Consider the following 6,143-nt stretch of genomic DNA (forward strand, 5'->3'; position numbering starts at 1 on the left):
GTGACGCTCTTCGTTTTTCACATTGCAGGTAATGAAAAGAAAGCATTAAATACAAAATACATACCACTAACTAATAATATTTTAATCTTATTCCGGTGGGATACAAGTAGAAAGAACGTCGAATTTGTTGAGAAGACGGGACTGCATTCGGCTTCACAGCCAATGCCATCATCTCCGACGATGAGGACTCAGCGCCATTACAGATTTCATGCCAATAGATTGTAAGGGGTATGAGTTAACAGTAGTAGTGTAAGAGTGCCCCAGCTCTGTCTTCATGAGAACACCAGAAACGGTAATATTTAGGTGAATCGAACGAAAAGAACACTGCAAGAAAATATTTATTTTAAACAGCGAAGGCGTCAGTATTTAACGATAGAAAACCACATCACTTAACCAGGACATCGCATGCTTCGATAAATTTCATCTGATTGCGCGAATGGTGGCCACTATTGGACGCCCGCGGTGTGTAGTCTCCTTGCGTCCATGTTTATTGCGCTAGCCTCAATTCCACATTGAAATGATAGGTCGCTAAGAGCAGATAATAAGAAAGAAATAAATACAGGAACACAAGCATTTACATTACACTTGGCCGCCCGTCGTCCTCGTTGCCAGATAGCTACTATATGTCCTCGCCTCTATCATTTAACTACGGCGTTAATGTTTTGCTAGTGAAAGGTGCCCATTTGAAGTAAGCGCGAAAACGACCGCAAGACGGAGACTACAGGACGCAGAACCTCTTCACGTGCCCTCTTCTCTCTGCCGCCATCGTTTCTGCTGCAGATTTCAAATGCAAGCATTTCGCTTTTCGCTTCGGCGCAGCACGCAACAAACGAACCGCTTTCAGATAAGGAAATGTGTGCTTGCTGCAAGCACTCAGGCACCCATATAGACCGGCTTAACGCGGGCGCAGTTACGCTACGATTGCACAAAGCGGACGCATTGTAGCGCCACCACGCAGTCATCGTGACTGGCGGTATTTGGCTTGCTTTCGCGTTGCCAGCACCACAACGCATGTTCCATCTGGCGCCAGAGCTGCTAGGCCACAGTTCACCGCGCGCTAGCTTGGCTGGCCGGTGGATAGTTTGGCTGCGATAAAAAGATAGCGTTGAGTTAGCCAGTTTGCAAAACAAACAAAAAAGAAAAGCGCTGGGTCGCAGCGTCCGTGCGCGCATGCGCTGAGGCAGCAGCTCATCGCCGCGCCGACGCGAGCCACATAGAGAAAGGAATATAAGAAGAGCGGACACTCGGCGAAAATTGGGAAAAGGAAATACCTCACGCTATAGTAATAACGCCGACCGCCTGGGGCCACGAGCATAGAAAAAAAAAAGTATGTGAAATGAGATTAACAGAAATTGTTTTATTTTTTTTATTCTTTCCCGGCAAAAGTAAGAACATATCTGCGTATAAATTAGATTAAATTTTGCGGCTTACTTGCGTTGCCTAGCGACAGGCGAACCGGCGAATGACGAGCCAGATGCTTATGTCCTTCGTCAGATATACCGCCGAAGCGAGAGAGACCGGCCGCGCATCTGAGCGTTGGCATGCTTGGTCAGCAATCTGCCTGTTTTTCTGTTTTTGGATTTAGCTTGGTTTGGTCGGCTCCCGGCGAATTCTTGCGTTCCTTCTGGACTTCGACATGTCATCACTGCTCTATTGAACTACGGCGAGGTGAGAAACTTTGTTCGACAGTCTGCGACGCATTTCAATTAGGCTTACTGCCCGGCACCTAGGCTATACTTGTGACGCAGTTAACGAAAAACAGCGCGGCCTTCGTAGGGCACTTAATTTGAATTAATGAATCGTACTGGGAGATCTTTGCGACGCTTTCGTTGAGCCTCAATATTATTTTAACTCATTTCGGTAGTTTTCGGGCAAGATAGTCGCACAGGGTGCTGTGACGCAGTTTCGCGTGTACTGAATTTTACTGTGGCAAGTTCCGGCACTTTCTCTGACCGCCGACATTACCATACATTACTGTAACTAATTTCATTTATTTTTGGGTACCTTTCGAGCGCAGTGGGCCCGCCTGGCGCTGTGACGTGGTTAGCGAGAAGCAGCTCGGCCGTTGTGCGCAGTTTGGCGCTTTAATGCACTGACAAGTAGAGTCACTGGAAAAAATTTCAGAGTACCGCAAAGGTCGGGATTTGACTGGCAACACTGAGCGGCCACCGCCATATACCTTCCAAGCCGACTGCGTTGCGGGAAGGCCGCCGTGTTGGAAGAGCTTGATATTCGGTGACACATCGGGCTGAGTGTTTACTGAAGTACAAATACTTTGTGCCCGGAGATAATGGTAGCTAAGAACGAAAATAAAATGTTATGTTGTGCGAAGTAATGCAGCCGGTGGTTGTTTTGCACGCCGATCGTGTTCACTGCTGGAACTGTGCTACGATTGTGGGCAGCAGCTTAGCGCTGCTATCAGGAGCTTATGCACGCGTTTTTTTTTTTTTCCCTTCCGCGGAGCGAGCTACGAAGGAAACACTTCGAGCCGGAATGAGGCAAGCTTGTGCTTTTGGGCATGAACATCGTGGATCGCCGTCGGCTTCTATTGAATGTTTCCAATCAGGACGAAACTAACACCTGACAGTGTCACAGGCACATACGTTCATTGTATAATTTCACAAGCTAAATCGGATACATTTAATTTAGTTTGCAAAGGGATACCGCGCGTTCTCGATTCGGCCGGGCGACTTCGTCCGCCGTATACGCACGACACACTGCGACTGCCGTGTGCGCACCGGTGTTTGCGCCGTGATCGTAACACGATCTGTGCACAGCAGGCGTAAAAACGAACTTCGATGACCATTTTGCGCACTAAATCTTGGGGAAGGCCAATATGAGCCATTTGCGTGATTGCAGCAACGTATATGTACTTCTGTACACTGATAATGCGCGAGCGTTTGCTAGATTGTGATTTATGAGCGCGGCTGTCTAGTGCGTTCATGAGTGGCTACTCTTCTAATCTTATTTATGACTGTTTTGTTAGACTGCCAAGATTTGCTGCCTGTGTAAGAAAAAAAAAAGCAGGAACGCCGGCTGGTGACGCAGCACTTTTTTCTTCTAAGTTACATAGGTGATGTATAAAATTATTGTGCTTTTAGAGCGGTTTATGTAACATTCATAGTGACACAGTGAAACTAAAGCTACTGGGTATTCTGTTGTATTGTATTTCTTATTATGGGGCATCAAGCACAACATTATTTGGGTATGCACCGTAGCATTTCAACATAAAAGATAATATGTATGCTGACTTCAGTTCATTGCATGTGCTCGGCTTACAAGCTCAAAATTTCAAGCATGTGTTGTTAACATCACCTGGCCATTGATTTCAAGCTCGAATTGCGTATGTATAAATGAGTAAAGGATAAGTGGAAGAAAGGAAGTATCATGGGCCTCGTATCGATCATGTGTTTATTGACTGCGCGATCGTCACGATCTGCGAAAAACAAGTGCCATATGGGTCCAGTGACTCGAGGCGAGAGCGCGCTCACGTGCGCGGAGAGATCATGCGAGTACCTGGTGCACGTGAGGACGCGGAATTCTCGCGCGACAAGTGTGCCTTCGCGTGCCACGAGCACGGAATAACCGCGTGTGTTGAGCAACAAACGCGTACCCGTGTGCCCGCGTCAAACGTGCAAGACGCGAACGATCCCTGCAATGAACTCCTATTTTCGCAGCATCGCTAACACCGCGTGCACTTCGCTTAAATATCTTCTAAAACAGTGCCGAAAAGCACATGCAAGGTGTACTTATACCTCGCACACGCGGGTGTTTTTTTGTAGGCTCGAAGTTCTCCCGGCCGATTCAGTGTAGCTACGCAGAAAGACGCCCTCGGTCATTTTTCCCGGTCGGAATCTAGAAAAAAGTATTTCCAGACTCAGTTCGGTTGCTGCATCCGAAGGCGCAGCAGCCAGGCATGATTTCCTTGCAGTCAAACGCGAGCGCGACAATCGGAACATCAAAAAACGTAGGACACCTGCGCTGCCTACGCTCTAACTCAGCCGGCCCGCCCGGCGCTTGGAAGGTATATGGCACTCCAAAGTCACGTGGTACGGTTGGGCCAATGAACGCGTCGGCGGCGCGGGGAAAACGAATGCGGTACTCTGAAATTTTTTCCAGTGACTCTACTGACAAGTTCATGGCGTTCTCTGACGCGCAACATTGTTGAAAATTATTTCCGTTACTTTTTTGTTACTTATGGCGCACACTCGCCGCGCCTGTCATGACGCAGCGAAAAGCAGCTCGGCCGTCGTGACAAAGTTAGTTTGGCGCGTATTGAATCTTAGACAAGTTTGTGGCAATTGTTATGTCCCCGCAACAATTTAAGCCTTCATTGAATACTCTCGCTTCTCGAAAACGCCACGAGCAGTTTTCAAGAGTGATAACACGGGAGTGTGTTGCTTGCACCGGTAGAACGCGCAAGAGATAACGCCAAGGAGCTCAAACGCCAGGAACTGCTTGCTCGAAAATTCTGTCTTCTGAACGGCACCCACGCATTTGTCTTGAGTGCGAATAGAAGGAATTCTGCGAGCGTCCAGCATGGCTGGTTGAGAGCCTGTGTTGGGGCCACCTCTGTGTATTCGTAGCGTACTATTGCGTCGGTTGTAGCCAAGTTAGCGAAACGCGCCGTAGCCCGTGCATTCGTGCTATTAAAGTGCAGGAAATAATGCCCGGGAAGATAGGAATGCTTGGAATTGTAATGTTCTTGTGGTATGCGCAGTATTGTTTCGGACGAGTCGGATATTTTGTAAGCCGTGTGTGCAAATACGAAACTGCTTTTGTTTGCAATTCCGCCCATTCAGCACTTCTACATGCATTATTCTTACATTTTAATACAACACTTGCCACTTGCTTGTAATTTAATTTTTTCAGCTGAGGTCATCTGGTGGAGCTTCCTACGGAAACTACTGCTGCTTATATATATATATCTGGTCCAACAACGTTGATGAGTGCACAAAAAGCCCGCAACAAGCATTTATAAAGAATAAAATAAACGTGTTCTCATTTCACAAGGTGTCTTGCGTCTTCATGAACTTTCACGTGGCACGTATTACATGGAGGCTTGTGAAGATCATTCGCAAATAATTTTACTTATTAATAAAAGGATTTCGCACGAAGACCGCCCCCGGTTGACCTGTGGAAGCAAAAAAAAAAAAAAAAGAAAAGCCAGCGGAGCCGGCGTGACGCGTACCAGCTGGTATTCAAAACGCGCACGCACGCAACCAAAACCGGAAGTCTCGTTCAGGTATTAACGCCGACGGCTTGGTGCGCTGCATTCAATTGGGCCGCTGGGCTCTGGAAGTGTCCACTCTTGTTGTATTACTTTCTCTAAGCGAGCCACATGAGACGCACCAAACTGTACAGGGGAAATTTTCGATGATCCTGGCGTCGTTGGTGTGACGTATCCGACTACACCAGCCGCTGTTTGGCACGTTGGAAACGCCGGCCTGTCTCTAGCGCTTGAAGACCCAGCCGTTCCGCCGGCGCTGCTTGCAAGCAATGCTCAGCTATGAACACGTAATGGAACGGCGTAGTTCTTGCAGTTCCCGAACCGCAGAATGTCAAGTTCGGCTTCTCGCGTCGTGTACTGGCGGGGTGTGAAAAATCTTTTGAGGTGGCTGGTGTACACGTAATGGCTCACCAGGCTTTCTAGTTCTTTCTGTTTTACGGCAAGCGATCACTCACGCTTGTTTATTTTATCGTCGTAGTTGACGTACATAAAAAAGGAAGTAAACCATGGTTTAACTTTATACTGAGCTGCCACTAAGGGGACTGTGTGTGTTAAGCAGCCAGTGTGGTATAGAGCTCATTTCGTGGTGCTCGATCCGGCTGAGATGAATGCTGCGCCGCATGTGTAGTGAAATTCTCGGGACACGCTTTACGTATATATCTTGAAATTGTGTTAGCATGAATTTTCAAACAGAGACGCATAGTTGAATAACTGCTGGCGTACCCGGATGAAAGGCCGTGTTTGCGGGGCATGCATCAGCAGTGGGCGCGCTGCCGTTTCGTATAGTTTAAAAGTCGCAGTATTTTTAAGCTTCCTGGCAACCAATCCAAGTAACTTTGGTTAGTTACCGCAAGAAAAACACGAGACTTGGTAAAATATCTATCAGAAATATCTAGATTCACCCTATCTAAAT

General features: G+C 47.4%; 1 long non-coding RNA gene across 1 annotated transcript; it reads left to right on the forward strand.

Moving 5' to 3' along the window:
• The first annotated feature begins 1,367 nt into the window (after positions 1-1,367).
• On the forward strand, positions 1,368-5,014 carry LOC129385901 (uncharacterized). Its single transcript, XR_008613384.1, has 2 exons — positions 1,368-1,668; positions 4,873-5,014. It is a non-coding gene; the product is annotated as an uncharacterized lncRNA (long non-coding RNA).
• Positions 5,015-6,143: the final 1,129 nt, after the last annotated feature.

This window comes from Dermacentor andersoni, chromosome 7 (assembly GCF_023375885.2).
Source record: "Dermacentor andersoni chromosome 7, qqDerAnde1_hic_scaffold, whole genome shotgun sequence".
NCBI lineage: Eukaryota > Metazoa > Arthropoda > Arachnida > Ixodida > Ixodidae > Dermacentor > Dermacentor andersoni.